The sequence below is a fragment of the Haliotis cracherodii genome, unplaced genomic scaffold, assembly GCF_022045235.1.
Source record: "Haliotis cracherodii isolate W230 unplaced genomic scaffold, xgHalCrac1.p SCAF_17, whole genome shotgun sequence".
Lineage (NCBI taxonomy): Eukaryota > Metazoa > Mollusca > Gastropoda > Lepetellida > Haliotidae > Haliotis > Haliotis cracherodii.
In genome coordinates this window covers 30,360,682-30,374,061 of record NW_027266272.1, presented here as the reverse complement: position 1 = coordinate 30,374,061, position 13,380 = coordinate 30,360,682, and the positions used below count along the sequence as shown (strand labels likewise).

The window sequence follows — 13,380 nt, the reverse complement described above, 5'->3', positions numbered from 1 at the left end:
TCTTGTATAGTGTCGTGTTATATTAATGAATTTGTTACTTTTGAATTTGCCTGGAAATGGAATTTGTCAATAACCAACTTCAAGCTGTGGATTTGTGTCGTCTTATTGATTTTAACGGCTTGTGCCCCTGATTTCAATTTAAATACCAAGTCTGGATTTGAGGTTCAATGGAAATATAGTGAATGAGGTTATTTTACTGATGTAAATTGAGATGCAATTGTGTTTGGATGGAAGAGTGTTCTTAAACACTGTTGACTGATTTATGTAAGAGGTATGGAATAAATGGTCAAGTTTGAAAGCAGCAGCTGTCAAATGTATTTGTAGATTTATTTAATCAGGGAGACAATTTGCATCTGTTTGATGTAGATATATTGATGGACATATGTTAAAGTGTGTCATTTGTACGGTCTACATCTACAGAATCGAGAAGGGGTGTGTCACATCTTCAGAACCTAGAAAGGGGTGTGTCACATCTACAGAATCTAGAATGGGTGTGTCACATCTTAAGAACCTAGAAAGGTGTGTGTCACATCTTCAGAACCTAGAAGGGGGTGTCACATCTACAGAATCTAGAATGGGTGTGTCACATCTTCAGAACCTAGAAAGGGGGTGTCACAGCTACAGGGTCTAGAAGGAGTGTGTCATATCTTCAGAACCTAGAAGGGGCGTGTCACATTTACAGAGTCTAGAATGGGTATGTCACATCTTAAGAACCTAGAAAGGGGTGTGTCACATCTTCAGAACCTAGAAAGGGGGTGTCACAGCTACAGGGTCTAGAAGGGTTGTGTCACATCTTCAGAACCTAGAAGGGGGGTGTCACATTTACAGAGCCTAGAAGGGGTGTGTCACAGCTACAGGGTCTAGAAGGGTTGTGTCACATCTTCAGAACCTAGAAGGGGGGTGTCACATTTACAGAGCCTAGAAGGGGTGTGTCACATCTACAGAACCTAAAAGGGGTGTCACTTGTAGCTAGCCTAGAAAGGGTGTGTCACTTGTACCTAGCCTAGAAGGGGTGTGTCACTTGTACAGAGCCTAGAAGGGGTGTGTCACTTGTACAGAACCTAGAAAGGGGGTGTCACATCTACAGAACCTAAAAGGGGGTGTCACTTGTACATAGCCTAGAAAGGGTGTCACTTGTACAGAGCCTAGAAGGGGTGTGTCGCTTGTACAGAGCCTAGAAGGGGTGTGTCACTTGTACAGAGCCTAGAAGGGGTTTGTCGCTTGTACAGAGCCTAGAAGGGGTGTGTCGCTTGTACAGAACCTAGAAAGGGTATGTCATATCTACAGAACCTAAAAGGGGGTGTCACATCTACACAGCCAAGAAGGGGTGTGTCACATGTACAAAGCTTAGAAGGGGTGTGTCACTTGTACAGATACTAGAAGGGGTGTGTCACTTGTACAGATACTAGAAGGGGTGTGTCACATGTACAGAGCCAAGAAGGGGTGTGTCACTTTTACAGAGCCTAGAAGAGGTGTGTCACATCTACCTAGAAGGGGTGTGTCACTTGTACAGATACTAGAAGGGGTGTGTCACTTGTAAGAGAGTCTAGAAGTGCATGTAGTGATAGTAGGGTGCCAATTGTTGTACAAGGGTTCATACCACACTATTTGTTGTTTCGAGATGATGAACAAAATCCTTGATATGTGTTGACAATGAAAAGACTCCAGTCAAAAATGCTCTATCACTTGGTTATGAAGTTTTTATCATTTTGGCCGGACAATTAAGTGCATACCTACTTGCCCTATGGATGTTGACATGTTATCTCTTGATAATGATGAACTTGAAGTACCGTTCCAGGGAGCCTAACAGATAAAGATACCATACCCTTTGATCAGTACTTTTCACCGGAGAGCATGTCTCAGATTGATCTCATCCAGCATGAGTAACATATTTCAAACAACCATCTGAAATCTGTGAGTCACAGTGTAGGTTCAGTGTAACCTCTGGATTATGCATGTGTAGTGTTTGGTGAAATCTAGAAATGACTCAATACAATGACCTTTGTACATTCTACTTCAAGTGTTCTGGTCCGCCAGACCAAATTGTATTGATGGCAAATTGAAGTGTGTATACTGTCCTATCTGAACCTTCTGTTTACCATGTATAAGCCCACTGGAACTAGTTGGTGTCCTGTCATGCTTCCATGTTTTTCCTTATATAATACTGTCCCATCTAGCTCTCATGTTTTACTTTATATGAGCCCACTTGAAGTACATACCATCCTGTCTGGCTCTCTTGTTTTACTTCATATACGCCCACTAGAAGTATACACCATCCTGTCTGGCTCTCATGTTTTACTTTATATACGCCCACTAGAAGTATATACCATCCTGTCTGACTCTCTTGTTTTACTTTATATACGCCCACTAGAAGTATACACCATCCTGTCTGGTTCTCATGTTTTACTTCATATAAGCCCACTAGAAGTATACACCATCCTGTCTGGTTCTCATGTTTTACTTCATATATGCCCACTAGAAGTATATACCATCCTGTCTGGTTCTCTTGTTTTACTTTATATACGCCCACTAGAAGTATACACCATCCTGTCTGGCTCTCTTGTTTTACTTCATATATGCCCACTAGAAGTATATACCATCCTGTCTGGTTCTCTTGTTTTACTTCATATATGCCCACTAGAAGTATATACCATCCTGTCTGGTTCTCTTGTTTTACTTTATATACGCCCACTAGAAGTATACACCATCCTGTCTGGTTCTCATGTTTTACTTCATATATGCCCACTAGAAGTATATACCATCCTGTCTGGTTCTCTTGTTTTACTTTATATACGCCCACTTGAAGTATATACCATCCTGTCTGGTTCTCTTGTTTTACTTTATATACGCCCACTTGAAGTATACACCATCCTGTCTGGCTCTCTTGTTTTACTTTATATACGCCCACTAGAAGTATACACCATCCTGTCTGGTTCTCATGTTTTACTTTATATACGCCCACTAGAAGTATATACCATCCTGTCTGGTTCTCATGTTTTACTTCATATACGCCCACTAGAAGTATATACCATCCTGTCTGGTTCTCATGTTTTACTTCATATACGCCCACTAGAAGTATACACCATCCTGTCTGGCTCTCATGTTTTACTTCATATATGCCCACTAGAAGTATACACCATCCTGTCTGGTTCTCATGTTTTACTTCATATATGCCCACTAGAAGTATACACCATCCTGTCTGGTTCTCATGTTTTACTTCATATATGCCCACTAGAAGTATACACCATCCTGTCTGACTCTCTTGTTTTACTTCATATACGCCCACTAGAAGTACATACCATCCTGTCTGGTTCTCCTGTTTTACTTCATATACGCCCACTAGAAGTATATACCATCCTGTCTGGTTCTCATGTTTTACTTTATATACGCCCACTAGAAGTATACACCATCCTGTCTGACTCTCTTGTTTTACTTCATATATGCCCACTAGAAGTATACACCATCCTGTCTGGCTCTCATGTTTTACTTCATATATGCCCACTAGAAGTATACACCATCCTGTCTGGTTCTCATGTTTTACTTCATATATGCCCACTAGAAGTATACACCATCCTGTCTGGTTCTCATGTTTTACTTCATATACGCCCACTAGAAGTATATACCATCCTGTCTGGTTCTCATGTTTTACTTCATATATGCCCACTTGAAGTATACACCATCCTGTCTGGTTCTCATGTTTTACTTCATATACGCCCACTAGAAGTATACACCATCCTGTCTGGTTCTCATGTTTTACTTCATATACGCCCACTAGAAGTATATACCATCCTGTCTGGTTCTCATGTTTTACTTTATATACGCCCACTAGAAGTATACACCATCCTGTCTGGCTCTCATGTTTTACTTTATATACGCCCACTAGAAGTATACACCATCCTGTCTGGTTCTCATGTTTTACTTTATATAAGCCCACTTGAAGTATATACCATCCTGTCTGGTTCTCATGTTTTACTTTATATAAGCCCACTTGAAGTATATACCATCCTGTCTGGCTCTCATGTTTTACTTCATATAAGCCCACTTGAAGTATATACCATCCTGTCTGGTTCTCATGTTTTACTTCATATAAGCCCACTTGAAGTATATACCATCCTGTCTGGTTCTCATGTTTTACTTTATATAAGCCCACTTGAAGTATATACCATCCTGTCTGGCTCTCATGTTTTACTTCATATAAGCCCACTTGAAGTATATACCATCCTGTCTGGTTCTCATGTTTTACTTCATATAAGCCCACTTGAAGTATATACCATCCTGTCTGGTTCTCATGTTTTACTTTATATACGCCCACTAGAAGTATACACCATCCTGTCTGGCTCTCTTGTTTTACTTCATATATGCCCACTAGAAGTATATACCATCCTGTCTGGTTCTCTTGTTTTACTTCATATATGCCCACTAGAAGTATATACCATCCTGTCTGGTTCTCTTGTTTTACTTTATATACGCCCACTAGAAGTATACACCATCCTGTCTGGTTCTCATGTTTTACTTCATATATGCCCACTAGAAGTATATACCATCCTGTCTGGTTCTCTTGTTTTACTTTATATACGCCCACTTGAAGTATATACCATCCTGTCTGGTTCTCTTGTTTTACTTTATATACGCCCACTTGAAGTATACACCATCCTGTCTGGCTCTCTTGTTTTACTTTATATACGCCCACTAGAAGTATACACCATCCTGTCTGGTTCTCATGTTTTACTTTATATACGCCCACTAGAAGTATATACCATCCTGTCTGGTTCTCATGTTTTACTTCATATACGCCCACTAGAAGTATATACCATCCTGTCTGGTTCTCATGTTTTACTTCATATACGCCCACTAGAAGTATACACCATCCTGTCTGGCTCTCATGTTTTACTTCATATATGCCCACTAGAAGTATACACCATCCTGTCTGGTTCTCATGTTTTACTTCATATATGCCCACTAGAAGTATACACCATCCTGTCTGGTTCTCATGTTTTACTTCATATATGCCCACTAGAAGTATACACCATCCTGTCTGACTCTCTTGTTTTACTTCATATACGCCCACTAGAAGTACATACCATCCTGTCTGGTTCTCATGTTTTACTTCATATACGCCCACTAGAAGTATATACCATCCTGTCTGGTTCTCATGTTTTACTTTATATACGCCCACTAGAAGTATACACCATCCTGTCTGACTCTCTTGTTTTACTTCATATATGCCCACTAGAAGTATACACCATCCTGTCTGGCTCTCATGTTTTACTTCATATATGCCCACTAGAAGTATACACCATCCTGTCTGGTTCTCATGTTTTACTTCATATATGCCCACTAGAAGTATACACCATCCTGTCTGGTTCTCATGTTTTACTTCATATACGCCCACTAGAAGTATATACCATCCTGTCTGGTTCTCATGTTTTACTTCATATATGCCCACTTGAAGTATACACCATCCTGTCTGGTTCTCATGTTTTACTTCATATACGCCCACTAGAAGTATACACCATCCTGTCTGGTTCTCATGTTTTACTTCATATATGCCCACTAGAAGTATATACCATCCTGTCTGGTTCTCATGTTTTACTTTATATACGCCCACTAGAAGTATACACCATCCTGTCTGGCTCTCATGTTTTACTTTATATACGCCCACTAGAAGTATACACCATCCTGTCTGGTTCTCATGTTTTACTTTATATAAGCCCACTTGAAGTATATACCATCCTGTCTGGTTCTCATGTTTTACTTCATATAAGCCCACTTGAAGTATATACCATCCTGTCTGGTTCTCATGTTTTACTTCATATAAGCCCACTTGAAGTATATACCATCCTGTCTGGTTCTCATGTTTTACTTTATATAAGCCCACTTGAAGTATATACCATCCTGTCTGGCTCTCATGTTTTACTTCATATAAGCCCACTTGAAGTATATACCATCCTGTCTGGCTCTCATGTTTTACTTTATATAAGCCCACTTGAAGTATACACCATCCTGTCTGGTTCTCATGTTTTACTTCATATAAGCCCACTTGAAGTATATACCATCCTGTCTGGCTCTCATGTTTTATTTTATATAAGCAGGGATAATTCTAGGGTGGGTCCTTGTGCTTTTAGCCCCTAAATTTGAAAAAAGCCCACATTTTCAAATTTTATCATTGTGCTGTATGGGTGTACCTCTGGAATATTTGAAATTTTCACATAAGGGCCCATTTTAGAAAATTCCCAGAGTGAACCCTGTATAAGCCCACTTGAAGTACCGTATATGACCCCGTAGATAAGCCGAGGTGTTAACTTGACCATTGAAATACGAAAGAAAATGATATGACCCGCAGATAAGCCGAACCAGGAATTGAAAGGCAAAAAACACTACGAAGTCTGACTGCAAGACATGTGCCGGTACTCGCAGATATTCAAAACTATAAGATGAAAAACGTTGTAATTATATTGAAAAAGTCATTATTATTTCTAATAAAGAGTTAACAAACCAGTCATCCACTTTAATAATGTGGGAAGCTGTTTCTCGTGGGTTTTTAAAATCTCATAATGATTGTTATAGGTTGCCATCAACAACGAAGCGCCATTTTGTGAATCGGTGTATATAGAATTATGAACCCGTGAGAAAATATATCAGCTAGAGTGAAGACGTGCAGTTTGAATTCAGCAGTCAGTCAGTAAAAATATACCAACTTTTATAACCCCCTTTACACCACTATTGTATGTTAATCCAATTGAATTAAATAAACTATCATACTATGAACACATTGAATGACCATCAATTACTCACAGGCTTCTCCAGTTTATTAAACTAATCTCTCGAAAACAAAGGAATTAAACCCCTACTCCCAACACGATCGCTAAGCACCCACAACTTGAAAATGTTTGTGTAAACAACATGACAATACCAATCGGCGGGTTATTATCAATGCTCATTTCCTTGTGTACTGTGTTGCTTTTTAGACAACAGGAAGCAATCACAGTGGTCACTGTTTGTGACGTCACAGGAAACAGCTGATCACATGTTTTTGCAAATGGCGAATGGAATAACTCGCCGATACAGTTGTTTATTTGCCTCTTTCAATAAAGGTAGACACTTGTTCACAATCAATTTATGAACTTTTGCAAAACGTACGTAATAGCTATTGGCGATTTCATCTGGGGATTATATGTTATAGCTGTGAATGACATATATTGTTACATGTAAAGATTGTGGAGTTTACGAAGAACGATAAACTTTGAACATTCAATTGAAAACTTATTATCGGAAGTAGTAACATGCATAACATTTTTTTAATAATGACAACATTGGTGTATGATAATAACTTTATTGATAATTTATAACAACAATGGCTCTAATCGTGGCAACTTCCAAACTTTCGGGAAGTTGTGATCTATCGGAGCGTCATTCAGGCGATGTTTCTGACAGATCATGATCTGAAAAATACTATCATGAAAGTGTATCCCGTGGATAAGCCGACCCCTTTCTACAGAATCTTTTTTCTGGTCCTCAAAATTCAGCTTATACGTGGTCATATATGGTATATACTGTCCTGTGAGGCTCTCATGTTTTACTTTATATAAGTCCACTTGAAGTGTATGCTGTCCTGTCAAGATCTCACATTTTACTGTATAAAGAAAATACACCACTTGATTATTATATTTGGAGAGTGATAATGTATATTGATCCTGTTCTGTTACAGAATAAAAAAATCAATGAATATTATTTATATGTCTGCTGTTCCCTGTCATGGGCCAATGTGCATGAAGTGATCTTAGCAAAAGGAGTTAGTGTGTGTCATGGTATGGGCTGCAATAGTCTAAGCACTATATAACATCAGCCTGTCGGTGAGTTGTTTCTTTGTTTGATGACCGGTCTATTGATCATATATGTTGCATTCACAAACTTTGTCAACAATATGTGAGAAATGTATTCTTGACACCAGGAAACCATAGAAAACAGATGATTCGGTTTTAATATTGTATGAGTATTTTCGTGGATAAACTAATTAGGCAGATTTGTCGTCAGACTTGTCGGTTGTTTTGAGCGTGCTTGTAGGATAAGGATAATTCCTTCAGTCAGTAGATAAGGTAATTACAGCAAGACAATATTGATCATCGACTTAATCCTTGATAGCGTATGAAGCCATGACTAAGTAATTCATTCAACCAGTGTCAGTAGAACAAATACATCCTTGTTGCTTGAAAATCACTGATACTAATAGGTTTTTCCACACTGTTCTCAATTTCAATGCATTCCAATGAATGATCAATTATGAATGACAAATTCTATTAGACGTGTCACATTTCTGGAGGTATGTGGGACGTTCTGGTGTTGTCATATGTTTCTGTTCGACAGTGACTGATAAAAGAGTCATTAACTTTCATATTCATTTCGGATTTCATGAAATTGACATGATTCCAACTTTTATGCTTTTGATGTAAAAGGACCTGTTATCATATAAATGTATTGATTACTTATAAACAGTAATACTTATGATGATATGGACATTATGGCTTTTCTGGTTTAGAAGTCACCTAACTGATAACTCGAGAAACTACAACAGTCATCTTGTTGAGTTGTTGCTGGTTTAATGCAGAAAAGAGTTTTAAAAAAAATCTGTAATAGAAAATGTGAACATGAACTGAAGTTTGTAATTTTGAATTGGTTTATAAGATAATTCAATCGGCATAATTTTAGCTTTGAAGAACTGAAAGTTCAAATTAGCTTGTGTGGTGACACAGTATCTGAAGTCAACATGTTCATCTTAATCCTTTACCTTTTATACAAACTTTGCATTGTTGATTCCAGCTATATGCCTCAGAATTTAAATCCAGTCTTAGACATTATGATGGCCATATTGAAATATTTTCATAGCCATTACTATTTTCAGAACCATTACTCCAGCCATTTTTGCCTCGTGTCATGAAATTTGATACACATCATACAGTAGGTATGTGGTATGTAAAAAGACTTATGAATCTGTTTTGATTGTATTTTGATGCTGCCATGGCCATCAACATGAAACATTGATGCTGCTATATCTGTTACTTTCTTCACAATCTTGTTTGGTCTTTCATTAAGACCTTTATTCTTGATTGCTTCAAATATTTATGTTTATACTTAAGTTTACATTGAAAACAATGCATGAGTGACATTTATTTCAATATCCCCCAAGCAATTTGCCACTGACAAAGTAGACACAATCAACTTCTGTAATACTGCAAAAAGCGACGTTTCGGTTTCGATCCTTAAACCGTTGTCATCCGCCAACTTCTAAGTAATGCCTATCAAACAATTCAATTTGCCACTGTGTTGAGCTGTGGATGATATTTATGTTGTTATCAGAAAGCCCAATAGTAGGATGAATATCATCACTCTCCACATCGAGGTCTTACTTGTCAGAAACAGCTATGTTCTTGTCATTGAGCCTCTGCTGTATAATCAATCGCTCCTAGAATGAATGTTGCATGATTGTCCTGGGCTTAACTTGTAGTTGAAGCAAACCAATGTTTAACACCCATATCAGGGCAGTTTGCTTATTTTGGCCAAACTTAAGGACAAACGTAAGTAGCTAGGGCACTAATTATTACAAAATGGTGTGAGGAACTACGGTATTTTGAAATAATCTGTCTATCTACAATATGAAGTTTAAAGCAACCCATGACATTTCATGAAATCAACAAAGGTGTTTTTCTTTTTTTTATCAAAGATGCTGTTCATGCGATTCTCTCTTCTTATCTTTCATCAAAAGGTTATCATGTCAACACAATGTGCAAGTACAGAGGATGATATTTCATCCTGATTACAAACTAAGACATTTGGCAAGGTTGGTTAACCCTCCAACTGTAATCAGCCTCACATCGACTGAAACTGACACCTGCTCATATGAATAACCAAGAACTGCCCAGTAGTTTTTCCAAACAGGTTTTGCCAGAAGAATTATTTTTATCATATCAAAGATTAAAGTCTTTTGAAGATGATTTCATAAGCAGTTTTGTCTTTGAATCGCTGGACCTTGATTTAAGATTGACAAAGAGAGACATCTGACTTAAGTATTTCCTGGCTTGTCTTTAATCTTTCCTTTGTTTCGGGGTTAAAGATACTTAAAGATACTTAATTCTTCAGTCTTCTAATTGGAATGGACATGTTCTTTGCAACTTCATTAAAGAGTGCCTCAGGCACTTATGCTTTCATGCCTCTTATACTTTTTGTATGTTTAATATAAAAACAAATCAAAGCTGTATGTGAAATATGCACTCCATGCTGTCAAGATGTTCTGTGGACCTTTAATTTGATGGGTTTTCCATTCAAGTTGATGTGGAGCAGGATTGTCTTCTTGATCACGGAGCTATAAAGAAATTTTTTCATTTTGGCCCAACATTTTATGATGTTGTTTGTTACATGGATATGGCAGCCCTGATTTTGATATATGGGAAAAGAGAGCTTGTTGAAATAGGCTCGTGCTAAATTATATATTAGCCATGCTTTATTGAAAGGAGTATTTAACATGATATTCAGGATAGCAGGTTCCTGTGGGGATTAAGTGTTAGAAAGGTTTCTGACATCCTTTGATTGTTCTACAAGGCAAGAAGTGATTGGGTGGTCAGGCTCTGTGATTTGGTAGGATGCATGTCATTGTACCCTGATGCCATTGGATGTTGCTCCTAATATTGATCACTGGTTTGTCTAGTCCATAATTAATTATTTACAAACCAGTGTCATGTAGATAGATTATTGCTGAGTGCAGAGTTCAACATCAAATGAACAAAAGTATTGGTGGGGTGGGGTGGGTTGGTTGTGTGTGTGGAGCCCTGTCATCTAACAGTATTGGCGGTGTGGGTTGTGTGTGTGGAGCCCTGTCATCTAACGGTATTGGCGGCGTGGGTTGTGTGTGTGGAGCCCTGTCATCTAACAGTATTGGTGGCGTGGGTTGTGTGTGTGGAGCCCTGTCATCTAACAGTATTGGCGGCGTGGGTTGTGTGTGTGGAGCCCTGTCATCTAACAGTATTGGCGGCGTGGGTTGTGTGTGTGGAGCCCTGTCATATAACAGTATTGGCGGCGTGGGTTGTGTGTGTGGAGCCTGTCATGTAACAGTATTGGCGGCGTGGGTTGTGTGTGTGGAGCCCTGTCATCTAACAGTATTGGGGGCGTGGGTTGTGTGTGTGGAGCCCTGTCATATAACAGTATTGGCGGCGTGGGTTGTGTGTATGGAGCCTGTCATGTAACAGTATTGGCGGCATGGGTTGTGTGTGTGGAGCGCTGTCATGTAACAGTATGGGCGGCGTGGGTTGTGTGTGTGGAACCCTGTCATCTAACAGTATTGGTGGCGTGGGTTGTGTATGTGGAGCCCTGTCATGTAACAGTATTGGCAGCATGGGTTGTGTGTGTGGAGCCCTGTCATCTAACAGTATTGGGGGCGTGGGTTGTGTGTGTGGAGCCCTGTCATCTAACAGTATTGGTGGCGTGGGTTGTTTGTGTGGAGCCAGTCATGTAACAGTATTGGCAGCGTGGGTTGTGTGTGTGGAGCGCTGTCATGTAACAGTATTGGTGGTATGGGTTGTGTGTGTGGAGCCCTGTCATGTAACAGTATTGGCAGCGTGGGTTGTGTTTGTGGAGCCCTGTCATCTAACAGTATTGGGGGCGTGGGTTGTGTCTGTGGAGCCCTGTCATCTAACAGTATTGGTGGTATGGGTTGTGTCTGTGGAGCCCTGTCATCTAACAGTATTGGGGGCGTGGGTTGTGTATGTGGAGCCCTGTCATCTAACAGTATTAGCGGCGTGGGTTGTGTGTGTGGAGCCCTGTCATCTAACAGTATTGGCGGCGTGGGTTGTGTGCACCTGTGCGAGGAGGCAGTAGAGGCAACTGAAGGGATTGGGTGGTTAGACTTAATTAATAACATCATTAATTGAATGTCATCACATCCCAGTTGCGTTAATCGATGGTCATGATGTAAATCACTGGATTGTTGATGAGTGCAGCATTACACAACAAAAAACAATATTTGCTCATGCAGGGTCGACATGCAATTATTTATTTATAGAAACATGTTGTTTTAATCTTGATACTTTGATCATCCTTGCATGTGAAATACATTGTCACCATCAGCTACGTGGATCTCTTTACATATTTTCTTGAGTATAGTGTGCACCCAAGTGTAATGCGTACCCAAGTATAATGTGCGCACCCCCCTCTAGTGGATTCAGTATTTTTGAATAAAATAATTTTGAATATATAGCTATTATGCGCAGAAAAATATTACACCCTCCCACTTCAGGGAATTCCAGAAAACGAATGTGTGATGAGAAACTTGGTTAGTACAAATTTGAAATTTGAGATGAAAAATTCACCAGACATGTTGATTTACTGTTTAGATTGTATTTTTTGTTCTGCTAGGCATTGTTTTACATCCAGGGACTAAGATTACCTTGTGTATTTTCTTGTAAACTGAGCCGGAAACAGCAATCAGCTGTACACAAGTTTTCTTGGGATCTACCAGTGATTTGGTCAAGACTCACCCAATGATATAACTTTACAGGATTTTAATGCACGGATAGGCAAAAATTGTATCTGAAATGATTTTTTTATCAGGAATAATATATTCCAATATTTTGTTAATTTAATTGCAGCTTTTACTGAATATATTTAAAATAATAATAACCCTAAGCGTAGCAGCTGATCACTATTGACGGTTATTATTTTTCACATGGAACCAGTTTGTACAGTCACCGTTAAGGCTCCAGCGCACGTGATTGTGAGAACTACGTGTTGACATAGAATCGTCAAACTATAACAAATATGACTTTTAACGAATCATGGCATTTATGATTTATGTATCCATTCTCTAAAGTTTGTTTCAAGGCGTCAATGACGGTAATCTGACTGTGGTTGATGTTAATTACCGTTAACGGTGAGTTGTGCGATCTTCCGATTGCTTCACACATGATTTCAAATCAAATTTTTAATCAAAACAATATAAAAAGGACTTTTGAATAACATTAATGAAATAAGTTACAAACATAAGTCCAGATATACAAAAAACACTTTTTATGACCAGACAATGTAATTACATGATTAATTTGCGTACTTCAGTACGGATTTGTTGACATGGTATTTCCGGTGTTTCGTGCTCACAGTAATGTCTTTCTGTTGGGGGGGAAAACATCAAAACACATTATGGCGTGTATTATGCGCACCCCCTTGTACACAGCTGTGTTTTTTTTAGAAAAAAAGTGCGCACTCAAGAAAATATGGTATCGGAAAATATGTTCTATTTATAAGTTTCGATGTTCTGTTCTTAACTACCAACACCAGATGCCACCAGTGGATATAGTGATCTATATCTTGTGTCAGCTCCAGTACAACAAGAGTTAC

General features: G+C 38.8%; 1 protein-coding gene across 8 annotated transcripts in view; it reads left to right on the top strand.

Annotated features, from left to right (window-relative positions):
* LOC139464606 (zinc finger CCCH domain-containing protein 10-like) overlaps positions 1 to 13,380 on the top strand; it is a 188,988-nt gene that overhangs the window by 95,445 nt on the left and 80,163 nt on the right. The gene's annotated exons all lie outside the window — the stretch shown is intronic.